This window comes from Marmota marmota, unplaced genomic scaffold (genome assembly GCF_001458135.2).
Source record: "Marmota marmota marmota unplaced genomic scaffold, marMar, whole genome shotgun sequence".
NCBI lineage: Eukaryota > Metazoa > Chordata > Mammalia > Rodentia > Sciuridae > Marmota > Marmota marmota.
Window position 1 is genome coordinate 17,689,716 of NW_025999869.1, and position 13,991 is coordinate 17,703,706.

Sequence of the window (13,991 nt, forward strand, 5' to 3'; positions counted from 1 at the left end):
GAAAAAAACAAGGGGGAGAAATGAATTACAGTAGATGGGGTAGAGAGAGAAGATGGGAGGGGAGGGGAAGGGGGGATAGTAGAGGATAGGAAAGGCAGCAGAATAAAACAGACACTAGTATAGCAATATGTAAAACAGTGGATGTGTAACCGATGTGATGCTGCAATCTGTATACGGGGTAAAATGGGAGTTCATAACCCACTTGAATCAAAGTGTGAAATATGATTTGTCAAGAACTATGTAATGTTTTGAACAACCAACAATAAAAATTAAAAAAAAAGAAACACAGCATGAAGCACCGTGAAGCCATACAGGTGTTTTCAATGAAGACCTCTTTACACAGAACTACCTGAGAAATCGGGATGAGCTCAGAGACCAAGCAGAGGAAAGCAACCAACAAGATGAGCCAAAAATCAGAAAAGAAAAAAAAAAAAACCTCTTCACAAAGCCAATACACCACTTGCCCAAATTGCTAGGAAGAAAACGCAGACTCAAATCTAGGACCAAAAAAGCAAACCAATCAGAGTTTGTACGCTCAGAATTTCAGAGATGTGGGCCAAGGATGTGTCTGAGGACGCTAAGTACATGGGCAGCCCAGTTGAGCTTGACCCCAGATCTTCTGAAACCTATTTGCTTTCTGCAGAACCGCCCAGACACCTGTTTCCTCCTCTGTAAAATGAAAGGAGAGGGAAGTTACAGAACCAGTGGATCTCAGAGTTCCTTTCCAGAAATAGTATCCTATGATTTGAGCCTCTTCTGTTCCGTCTTAGCCTAGTTTCTTCTCATATCTGATCTAATTAATTCCTGCATATTTGTTCAGATTGCATTTACCATCTTGACCATTTTAGATGTGCAATTCAGTGCATTAAGTACATTCACAATGCTGTGAAACTATCACTAATACCCATTTCCAGAACCTTTTCATCATCCCAAACAAAAAGTCTATACCCATTGAACAGTAACAATGTACTCCCGTCCCCTCCCCTTCTGGTAACCTCCGCTCCAATTTTTGTCTCCATTAATTTTCCTTCTCTAGGCTCTTCACGTGAGTAGGATCAAACAATAGTTGTTTTTTTGTGTCCTATTTCACTTGTAACAGTATTTTCAGACTTTATCAGTGCTATGGTATATGTCATTTCTTTCCTTTTCGGGAGAATAATGTTCCACTGTATGTGTATACAGCATTCTGTTTATCTATTCATCACAGGGGGACAGCTGGGTTATTTCCACCTTCTATCTATTGTGATAATTGTTCAGGGAATATGGATGTGCAAGTATCTGTTTGGGTCCCTGCTTTCAATTCTTTGGGAGTATATACCCAGAGGAGAACTGCTGGACCATATGGTAATTCTGTATTTAACTTTTTAAGAAACCACCTTGTGCATATTTTTAAATCCAATTTCAACAATGAGGCATTACCTGCATAAGCTCAATAATGATACTTAATTACTCATGGATTTGTAAATTAATTAGAGTGCTGCTCTATGGCAGGTCTGTGTTAGCTATTGGGACTCCATGATGAGCAAATATAGACACAGTCCCTGACCAAATGGATCTTTCAGCTTGATGGGGAACCAAACAAGAAACAAATATATGCACAGTGAGTTAACCAGTGGAACAGGAGGTCTGATGATCACAGTGAGAGAGCTTCTCTAAGAAGTTAGAGGAAGGCACTTGAGGAAATGATGTTCAAGTTGCAATCTCAAGAATAACCAAAAGCGGTGGTCAGCAAACTTCAGCCTACAGGCAACTCCAGTCTACTGCCTGTTTTTATACAGTCTAATTAGAACACAACCACACCCATTCATTTGTAATTACCTATGACTATTCTTTTTAACAGCAGAGTTGAGAAGCTGTGACAAAGGCCATCTAGCTGACAAAGCCTAAAATATTTATTTCTTCTTCTTTATGGAAAGTTTGCTAAACCCTGCCCAAAATTCAGTGAAGAGGAGGTGGATAGGTCAAAGATATAGCAGGAGAGGACATGGTGTGTTCTGGGACCCAGAGAAGGAAGTAAACATGTAATCGAAGAATTTTGAGTAGTTATATTAGTTCTTAGGGCTTCCTAAAGAAATTATCACAAATTTGGTGTCTTAAATCAAAAGAAGCCTATTTCCTTCTAGAGGTTAGAAGTCTGAAAAGAGGTGTGAGAAGCCTCTAGAATACTTCTAACCCTCCAGGGGCCACCCACAGTGTCATGTAACCTGATACACACTAAAACAAAAATAGTAGTTGGAAAAAAAAATGGTGTTTTAATTGGATCAGCTCACAAGGCTTCCAGAAATACTTTCATCGCCTTCTTTCTTCAAAGAAGAGACACCCCTCACACCCAAAAGTGTCAGATAAAAAAAGATAGTAAAAATGCTTGACAGAAAAATTAACATCTGAATGATAACATGATTAGATTAAAAACATCAAGATTTTTGAAATGTAATTTCAGTACTGTGAGCACTACTTTTATCTCGTAGTTAACGTGTCTTCTTTCAAAAAGATTTATTTGTCAAAGACTTCATCATTCAGATAACTTTTCTCAAGCTTATACTTCTTCCCCAGGACTTGAAGCCACGTGACCCTCTCTGTCATCTCTGCCCATGTCATTCATGATGGCCAAAGCTGACCTTTGAAGGCAGGACTTTAAGCAATTGTCACCCAATGCTTGGAGCACATCAATCCTCAGCCATTGTTGATTTAGTCCCACCTTGTCCTTGACTTGGGGACTAACAACTACTTTATTTCCCAGACCCTATTTGCTTCATGCAATACAATCTGAGTAGCAAGAATTGCACCTCTCTCTCTGGAGTCCAAGGTTCTACATTGATAACTTCCATTGGATATTCTCCCCTCAAAACTGGAGTCAAGGTTTGCTCTTATCAGCAAATGGTTTAGGGATGCAAGGACTGACCCTGACTCCAACCTTGCTACAGCCACCATCTGATAACTACGATGAACCCAAATGGCAAGCCCCAAAGTCACATGTGCAGGAAACTGTATTGTGCAAGTAACTATATTTTTCCTAAATTGATTTTCTATTCTGACCTTTGCTTACTCAGTTCAGAAGGTTCCCCTCCTCCTTCTCCCCAGGGGGACATGGGGCTATGACATGATGATATATGACACATGAGGAGGATCTGGTAGGGGCCCTTGTCATCTATCCACAGTGTCATCTCCTGAGATCATGCCATTTTAATGCAGTCTCATTGGGATCTCCAATGTATTCTCTTTTCCCTAATCTCAGGGCCTGTGCTGATCTGGGTCTTCTAACTGGTGCCTGTGAGCCACAAGGCTACATCTGTACCACTTTGACGGCTGGGAAGGCTAGTGATTCTACCTAGATGTCCCATGCAGTCATTTCTGCTCTCTTGTTCCCGTGCCACTCCAGATGCCAGGGTATGCTGGGATTGCACTACTCTCTAGGGTTCACCCAGAGGTGGAGGAGGAGCATTGCTCTCAGGCTCTACAGGGCCCTGTGGAGGAGGGCTCTCCACCTTCAGCTCAAAACTCAGAAGAAGGGCAACAGAACCCAAAGCCCCTTCTCAGCAACCTACCCAGGGGGCAAAGTCTTTTCTTCCCCCTCTGAGTTTCCCTGTCTCCCTCTAGGTAGACAACATTTTAGCTTGTCTGTGGTGTAGGGAAACTGGACATGACAGAATGAATTTTCCCAGGTCTTTAACTATGCCTGAACCTTGGCTTTTTAGATTCTGAAGCCAGAATGGTGTTCTCTAATTTTTTGTTGCAGTTGCCCCACCCTCTTCCTTGAAGGTAGGAATTATAGAATATGCTGGTGGCTCTATAAATGGAGAAGGGCTCTAAGAAAAAGTGAAAGGGGAAATCAGATTGATGTACCAACACACTCTGCCACCACTCTTCCTTTATGCTGTGTGCAGTCTCCATCTGAATTTTTTACCGTCCCTAATTCCCATAGTCTGCTGGAGTCCCACGTTAATTGACAGCAGCTCTTGTGGTACCTGGGTTGTCATCTGAACTCTCTCTAGTGGAATCCAGTCCCGTGGACTGCACTTGCTCTGTCACCCATTCATGCATTCATTCTCTCCCCTCCTTTGGTACCGTATATGGAACCCCAGTGGCATAGCAGGTACTGTGTCCAGAACTTAGAAGACAAATGATCCTGAACACCAGGACCCTTCTGGGAGGGACATCTCTGCAGAGAGCAGGGCTACTCCTCTCCAGCATCTTGACATTTTAGAATGGATGATTGTTGGGGGTGCTCCCCTATACATTACACACAGTTAACAACATCCCTGTTTCTACCCACTAGGTAGATGCCAGTTGTACCTTCCTACCCAGTGTGACAACCAAAAATGTCTGGAGACATTACCAAAAGTCTCTTGGGGGACAAAGTGGCCTTGGTCAAGAATCATTGTTCTAGCAGGAGAAACAGGCACACAAATGGCTCATGAAAGCACAGTCAGGTCAGTGCATGGATAACGATGCACACAGGTTAGTACAGAATTCTGGAAAAGCTGTCTAACTCACCTGGGGTTGGCATGGAGTGAAGTGGGACGATAATGCCTTAGCAATTAACACTCACATAATGTTCTAAACCACGGTGCACATTGCTGTCCAATGTTTCAGCTCTGCCATTGACCATTTGTTTATTCATTCAATAAATATTTCTGAGAACTAACATTAGGAGCTAGACACTGAACTTACAAAAAAAAATAGTATGCATGGTTTCTGCTTGTACAGAGGCTACATTTAATCCCAGTGAAAACTGTGAGCTTCAAAGTCCAACTGCTTGATTTCCAACTTCACTTCTACATCTAGCCAGCTCTGTGACATTGATCAAGTTACTTAATCTCTCAGATCTGCTGTTTCTGATTCTTTGAAATGGGTATAATAATGTCAACTATCTCTTGGAGTTAATAAGATAAAAGGAGATAATTCTTGTAGCTGGGCATGGTGGCACAAGCCTGTAATCCCAGCAGCTCAGGAGGCTGAAGCAAGAGGATTTTGAGTTCAAAGCCAGCCTCTGCAAAAGTGATGTGCTAAGCAACTCAGGGAGACCCTGTCTCTAAATAAAATACAAAATAGGGCTGGGGATGTGGCTCAGTGATTGAGTGCCTCTGAGTTCAATCCCCAGTACACCTCCCCCAAAAAGAGATGATTCTTATAAGTCTCTTAGAATCTTGTCTGGCAGATGGAAAGCATGAATTCATGGTAGTTATTATTTTTTTTAAATCAGTTTGATATTATCATGGGAAGGTCTTCTCATCAGTGCAAACACAGTTAATTGAATTATGTCTGGTTGTATCCTAAAATGTGACAAGCAGAGAATCGGTATCTTGTCATCATTGGATTTCCATTAAAACACCATTAAGATTAACAGTTCTATAAAATCCTAATTAGGGCATTTGATTTCCACAGTAATAAATTAAAACTTCCAGGTCAACTATAATAAGCACAATATACAAAAAAGAAAAAAAAAAACTCTGAGAACTAAAACACCAAGCCTCAGATTTAAGCCTCATTTCTCAGTTGATATTTTTCTGTCAAAAATTGTTTTTCTTCAATTTTAATACACAAACATTAGTTTGGAGACTCGATCTTCTCCAAGGCTTTGTGCAATTCCTGGCGAATGTCTGAGCATAACAATTACCCAGCAAAGAGAAGCTTGGAGATGGTTTAATAACAGTCTTCAAATATATGAAAAGTTATTACACAAAACATGATGACCAGCTGGTTCCTTCCTTCCACAGAGGACCAAGAAAAATAAATAGGCTGAAAATTACAGAGGCTGACAATTTGAGGTAAATCCACTGAAGAATTTTGCAGAGTATAAAGTCGCTAAAGAAAAACCTTTAAAAAAAGTGTTTAAGAAATATGGTCTAGCAAATATATAGTGTTTGACAGAGACGCAGAGAATATAGGTGCTTGTGCTAACTAGGAACCATGACTTATGGAAGCCAATAACCCTCCAAGGCTGTTTCCTAATCTCTAAATACTTCTCCAGGTTCCTTTATTATAAAACAGGGTCACAGCTAACCAGAATTTCCCTGAGACTCAACAGTCTGTGGATACAAAGGAAGTCACTTGAGTGGTTCTCAACAGCAGACATCCAGCACTGACTGGAGACATTTATGGCTATCACAACTGCAAGGCGGAAGATGCAGCTGGAATCTAATGAATAGGGGTCTGGGGTGCTGCTACCTACCCTATGGCATAGGGGTAGCACCCCACGACCTATAATTATCTAGTTCACTGTGAGAATAATGCTAAACTTGAGAAACACTGCTCTAGAGAAAGAACCTAATTCCTTATACTTTGTATAACTATCCATAGAGCCCCACATCTCAGGACCCAGAATTAGCCTACTAATTTGGGAGTCCTTGGGTATAGGAGGTATTATAACTTATGGATTGTTTCCACCTCTCTGCCTCTAGGGTCATATTAGGGCAGTAGTTTCCTATCCCCTTTGAATTCAGTTGTGGCCACCCGGGGGGGTCGAGGGGAACTAGCTTCAGCATTTGAAAGGTGAGTGGAAGTGATGGGATGAACTTGAGGCAATGGTTAGTGGGTGCTTCACTCTGGATCCTTCTCACCATTGCAGCAGTCTTCAGGGGGCATGATGGAGCCCTTGTCCAGCTAGCTTCTTTAATTACAATGATGAACAGCACCCTGCCTTCCATGTTGGAGATATAATGTTGTAAGTGTTACTCCCATAGTTAGATCAAGGCACGACCTTTGGGGAGTATAAAGATGTGATTTTTAGAAGAGCTTTATGTTAGGATTGGAGGTTGGCAAATTAAACCTCCTTGATGCAAACCTAGTTCACCACTTATCAGCTGTGTTAGCTAACTTGCAAGTTCATGAGAATTAAGGGTCATTGTCTACCATCTGCCTTCTACTCTCCTCACCAGTCAAATGGGATAATTAGTAACATCTTCCTTTAAGATCAAATGGGAATTTGCATATGGAAGACTTAATAGAGTGCCTTGCTTACTCAGTACTTTGTAAACACTGGCTCCATTAATCCTCACAATATCTTTGCGAGATAATTACTATCCTTGCCACCATTGCACAGATGAAGAAACTGAGGTTCTAGGAGGTTAAGTAACTTTCCCAAGTCCACAGAACTGGTAAATGGCAGAGGCAGAATTCAAACTGCAGCTACAAAGTCCCTGCTAATAACCATGATTTGACCATGATGATAAAGAAGATGACTATGTCATTGTACTAAAAATATGATCTGTTGGGCCACAATGAATTGCAGACAAGTACACAGCCAGACTCTATCCTCGGAAAGTTCAAAACCTCCTAGGGATGATAAGATAAGAATTTCAAAGGCAGCCAGGCAGGGTAGAATGTGATAAGTGCCATAAAACAGATAAAGATAAGTGCTTCGGCAATTTTATTAAATCTCCCGTTTAACCCTCAGTTAACCTGAAAATTCAATTAACCAGAAGCATTACCCATATGTTCCCATTAATCAAGTTTTTATAGTATCAGTTGAACTCACTTAACCTTAATAAGCAGATGATTGCATATGGATTGCAGGAGGATTTAGGAGCACAATAACTCAGACATTGACAAAAACACTTGCCTCCAAGGAAAGAGAACACTGGCAGACAGAAAAGGAGGAGAGCACACAATGAGCGCTTAGCACGAGGTGCTAAGGACGGCCTGTGGAAGACCCAAGTAGGTCAGGAGAGAAAGACAGTGCCTTTGGCATCCCTGATGTCATCTGGGTAACGTCTGTCAGAACAGATGGCCCAGCTTTTCTAGCAGACAGTTCGAAAGCCAAGAACCGGCAAGGCGAGGTGTGCCCACCTAAGTAAAACCGATTGTGAAGGTGGATGAATGATCACTTATTGAGCTCCCAAGCCTGGCTATAGGGTATGGTTAAAGAACTCCAAAGGCATGAGATTTAGGACATGTGGTGACCAGGAGCCCTGGGGATCGCACTGTTTTCCCTGTGTAAAATACTCTTGTTTCCTTCCAACCTAGGAAAATCCAATTCCTCCTTCAAGGCGCAATTGAAGTACCCTGGGAACTGTTCCATAAATACTCTAGAATTAAATTGCTCCTTATTCTATATCCACTCGGTCCTTCGTTTATGTTTTCTCTATACTAGTATTCACATTTCAATCGCTACGATAGACTTTTCTACAAGGAAAGAGCTGTAGGTTTCTGAATGCTTATAGAAAGTTTGTAAAGATCTTTGAATACCGTGGAAGGCTAGGGTCTGGAGCATCTCTCTCCACATAATGATGTCCCTGTTCCAGTTCTGTGAGCCATGGGTCAAGGCTTGTGATTTAGTGGCACACAGTGATTAAGTACCTCATGCTGAAAATCATTTTTATCATGTTCTTTGTAAATAATAAAATAAGACGATTGTTCCATAAGAAAAATTGCCAAGCGCCCCAATCATCCCAGCGAAGGTTTGGTTAGGTGCAAAGGTTGAGAGAGTGAGGCGCAAGAGTTCAGATTGTACTTACGTGTTAGCCTGATCCTATTGGCAAAGGCAATACTGGACCAAAAGTTCACTAACTGAACCAATTTTCCCCAACTTGAGAGCTCGCTGGGGCAAACCAGCAATGCAGCTGGAACGAACTTAAGAGTTTTTCTTAATCATTCAGCCAGTGGTCGTCTTCCCTGTCAGCATCCTCTCAGGACAGTTTGTTCCTCCATGTTAGCACTTTTAATTGCTACAACAGATTCTGCTTCCCCAGCAAGATTATGATTCTCATTTGACCAAAAAAAAATCTTGTGTATTTTGGGCTGAATTGGAAAGATGATCTCATCCCCTCCCCCCATTTTTCTAAAGATAACCCTAAGAACTGAGTCACACCTGTCTTCCTTCCACGAGGCAATGAAGGATCTGTCATTCTGATACAGGACATGATCCTGTGCCTTCATAAGAATCAAGGGTCATTGTCTACCATCTCACTGAGCTCTGCAGTGAGCCCCTAAAATCATTGCAGCCAGAAATACTTAAAAAATGAACACCAGCAAATCTGGGGCAACACCTTCTCTTGTAGATTAGAAGTGCTCTCATTCTCCAGTCACCCTCCAGTTTCAGCCGAATAATGCTGTGAACACGTGGTCTTACTGAACATCTCAACAAATGCATTCCTGTGCTGGCATCTCCCTCTTGAGATTTGTAGCAAATGTACATTGAATGTTGCGGATGAAACCTGAGGCCAATCAATGATTTCTTCTGCAGCGTGTGTCTGTGTGAGCAAATGTAGGTGTGTGACTTGAGTCACTCTAATTAGAGATGTTCCTGCTTCCCACAATACCATCTTTCCCTACTCATTAAAAGTCTTTTTACTACCAAGTGTCCGTTTCAGTCTGTTAATCACTTGGTAATATTAATGATAGGTAAGTTTAGAAAATGATGATGAATCTCACATCATGTTTTTACAGTCAGTGCAAACAGAACTGAATTGCAAAAATGTTGATCTTAAATCCTAAGAGTCATAAGAAATTCCTTCCTTATTATTCCTTTCCAATGTGTACCCTGAAATGCTATGTGGTACAATTCCCACTTTGTATTAGGTATTTCACTTCTGTGACCAAAAGACCTGACAAGAACAATTTTAGAGGAGGAAAAGTTTATTTAGGGGTTCAAGGTTTCAGAAGTCTTAGTCTGTAGACCTCCAGCTCTGTTCCTCAGGGATCTAGGAGAGGCAGAACATCATGGTGGAGGAGGAAGGCAGCTCAGAATATGGCCACCAAGAAGAGAGAGACAATGCAGATTAGAGACAAAATAAAAACCCCAAAGGCACGTCCCCAGTGACCCACCCTCTAGCACACACTACCTGCCCACAGTCACAATTAAGTTAATTCCTATCAGGGATTAATGCACTGAATGGGTTAAGGCTTTCATAACCCAATCATTTCACCTCTAAACCTTCTTGCACTGCCTCATACATGAGCTTTGGGGGGACACATAATATCTAAACCATAACACCTACTGCTCTTAGGAAGTGCCAATTCTGAACAATTGCTCTAGTGTTGCAGGGCAGGTGACCCTGGAGACAAGGCCTGTCTGTCCTCAAAGAGGACAATAAGCCAGAAAAAAAAAATCTCTTAGAGATTAAGACATTGGTTCCTCATTGTTCAAATATTTCTTAGTGATCACCATGCCAAGGAAGCCACAGAAGTTCCTATGGTAAGCTTTGCTTCTATCCTTTGATGCTAACCGTTTAGAGCTAGATATTACCAAATTAATACTCTTCCTGCTTGTATTTCACATTGGTGACAACTGCAACTCAATTTCTGTGACTTCTTGTTATGGTTTAGATATGAGGTGTCCTCCAAAAGCTCATGTGTGAGACAACACAAGAACGTTTAGAGATGGAATGATCAGGTTATAAGAAGTTTAACTTAATCAGTGCATGAATCTGCTGATAGGGATTAATTCTGGGTGGTAACTGTAGGCAGGTAGGGTGTAGATGGAAGACGTGAGCCCCTGGGGATGTTCCTTTGGGGTTTATATTTTGTCTTTGTGGAGCAGAGCTCTCTCTCTCTCTCTCTCTGCTTCCTGGTCGCCATGTCCTGACCTGCTTTTCTCCACCCCACTCTTCCACCATGATGTTCTGCCTCATCTTGAGCCCTAAGGAATGGAGCCAGCTATCTATAAACTGAGACCTCTGAAATCATGAGCCCCCCCCCCACCAAATAAACATTTCCTCCTCTAAAATTGTTCTTGTCAGATATTTTGGTGACAGTAGTGAAAACACTAAAACACCTTTCCAAGATCACTTGCCGGATGAGACAGCTAAAATGTTTTACAAAGAGGAAGAGGTCCCCACTTACTTGGTTACCATTATTTCTAGCACTAACGTTGGCCAAATTGGTGAGTAGTCAGTCACTCTTCTCACCTCCGCTATCTCCTTTCTATAGTCTTCCCACTGAGATTCTTCACTCATTATTTTAAATAAAGTGCACCAAAAAATGTTCCAGGCAACATGGCTGTTGTGGGTAGTTGAACAGAACAGTGTCCAAGAAGGAAACAAAAATCAGTTTACAGACAGAAAGCAGAAGACTTTGGTCTCCTCTTATGACAAGGAGGGTTGTTCTGGTATTGATGGCAAAATAATTCAAACTCTCCTGCTGAGGACAGTCAGAAAATATGGACAAAATATAAAAATGTCTGTTTAAAAGCATCAGAGAGGTCGTAAGGCTACGAATTCTTACTGGATCTAGATCCCGGCAAAAGAAATCCCAAGATATCAGAACTTTGGAGCCCTCTTGACCTTAGGGATTGTTCATAACTGGAATAAACATGAAGGGAGCTGTGGATCATTTCTTTCTAGCCTCCTGGGGAGTGGGGAAGAGTTGGGGCACATGGCCTGACAAGAGTAGGTACCCTAGTAAGTCCCCTATTCTTCCATGCTAAAAGGAGAAGACTGGCAGTGAAGCAGCCAGCTCACAGATGTCAGGCCAACTCCCAGTCACCACTGTGTGCCACCAATTCTGTGGGTGCTCTCTCAAGAATCAGATGAATGTGCAGTTCGAATGGGAACAACTGTTATGCTCCACCCCGAGGAGGCAGCACATAGGGACAGAAATCCCAGGCTGACTCCATCAGAGAACACGTGTGTACAGCTTGCATGGCACCCAGACTCTGGAAGTCACCCAGGTACAGGTGAAGCTTCAGGGGCTCCGCTCTTTATCATCATGCCTCTTCCTGGGACTCACGTCTCATTGCCATCTTGCATCACAGCCCAGGGATGTGTTTCAACTATGTTAGTAAAGTAAACGTAACTACAGGTTACTGTAGTGACTAATCTGCCCAGGTGTTTGCTCCTTCCCATTTCAAGTTTCCCCCTTACCATCCAGGAGAGTCCCTCATATTATTTGCAGAACCAGGCAGACTACTGCCCTAAGTGGGTTTAGATTTTAGTAACCCCCATCTGTCTGGTCTGGCTTCTTGGTATTTCTACCCACCACAGACTCAGAAGGCTGAGCTGACTTCCCAACCCCCCATCTCCTGGTACATTATCTTAATTCTATAGCCATGAAGTCTGGGCCACTTTTTAACTTCTCTGGTATGTCTGTTAACCCTGTAAGACTGAGAACTAGATACTCTAGTGACATAGCCACATCAGTGTTCATAGCACAAATCACAATAGCTAAGCTATTTAGCGAACCTAGATGCCCATCAACAGATAAGTGGATAAAGAAAATGTGGTTATATACACGATGGATTATTACTCAGCTATAAAGAAGAGTGACTATGACATTCACTGGTAAATGGATGAATCTGGAGACTATCATGCTAAGTGAAATAAGCCAATCCAAAAAAACCAAAGGCCGAATATTATCTCTGGTAAGGATGCTAACCCACAACAAGGGGTGGAGTGGGGAGAAATAGAAGTTTATTGGATAGACAAGGGGAATGAAGGGAAAGGAGGAGGAGGGATTGGAATAGAAAAGACATTGGAATGATCTGATATAACTTTCCTATGTTCATGCATAAACACACTACTATGAATCTCCATATCATGTACACCCACAAGACTGGAGTCCTAATGAGAATCAAAAATATTCCATGTTTGCATAAGTATATCAAAATAGATTGTACTGTCATGTATAACTAACAAGAACAAATAAAAAATTTTAAAAAATAAAACAGAAAAAAGACCAATAGAGTAGAGGAAGAGGATTAGATAGAGGAGGAGGGGAGGGAAGGAGAAATTTGGAAGAATGGAATTGATCAAATATGTTAAGCACATTCACAATTACATCTCAATGAATCTCACTATTATGTATATAGTTATAATGCACCAATAAATTTATTTTACAAAATTATGGGGGGAAAGACTGAGGGATGCCTTGTTATCTCATTTCCCCTGAGAGATTTTACCCCCTTGACCCTAAAGGATCTCTGACCGTCTGGGCAGACCAACAAATACCAAGCTCTGAAACTGAAGTGAGCTGCTCCTAGATACCTCTGCTTTTCAGGTATCTAGTAGAGGTGAATGAAATTTCCCTCATCAAGGTAGCACTCAATAATTCCAAGTTCAGTATCTGCCACCCAATAAGGGTAACAAGGGCAAAGGGAAACAGACAGGAATAAGAACCAGAAAAAATAAGAGGCAATCAGAGCAGATGTGTGGGCCCTACAGATATCAGAGCTATCAAAGATTTTTTTTTTTTCTGTGTACGTTCAGGGAAAGGCAGAATAAGATCAAAAACTTCTCCTGAGAACCGTAAGAACTGAATACCACCTCTGAAAAATAACTGAAAATTCTAGAATCCAAACAAACAACTTTATTTAATAATGCACTGGAGAAGTTTAATAGCTTATTAAAGATAGTACAGGAGTCAACTGGTAAATTGGCAGACATATCTAACACCCTCTCCAGAAGCAGCATGGGAAAGATTGAGAGGAAAACACAGGTAACAGAGGGGAAAGCTCTCTCATGGGTTTGAATCTATGGCAGGCTTTCAGATTTCCCTTTTCATTCTATTTGCATAAGCTGAACTCTTTAGTTAGTACAATAAGAAATGAAACATGAGCAGTATGGAGATTCCTCAAAAGAATAGGAATGAAACCACCACGTGACCCAGCCACATCAACGTTCATAGCAGAGCAGTTCACAAGAGCCGGGTCATGGAATCAGCCCAGGTGCCCATCAACAGATGAATGGATCGAGAAAACGTGGTACATAAGCACAAGGGAGTTTTACTCTGTCAGAAAGAAATTATGGTCTTGGCTGGTAAGTGTTCAGAAATGGAGAACATGGTGCTAAGTGGACTAAGCCAAGGGTTAAATGTTTTCTCTCATATGCACAAGCTACAGCAAAATAAGGAAAAACAGAGGGGGTCAGATATCAAAAGAACAGAGGGAAGATAAGTAGAGTATACAAGGAAATTGAGGGGGAGGGGGGAAGGATGGGAAAGGGTAGAAAATGTGGAATTACTTTGACAAAATTATACTCTGTACATGTATGTATGTATGTGTGTGTGTGTGTGTGTGCGCGCGCGCGCGCCATAGTAAATCTACCTTTATGTATATA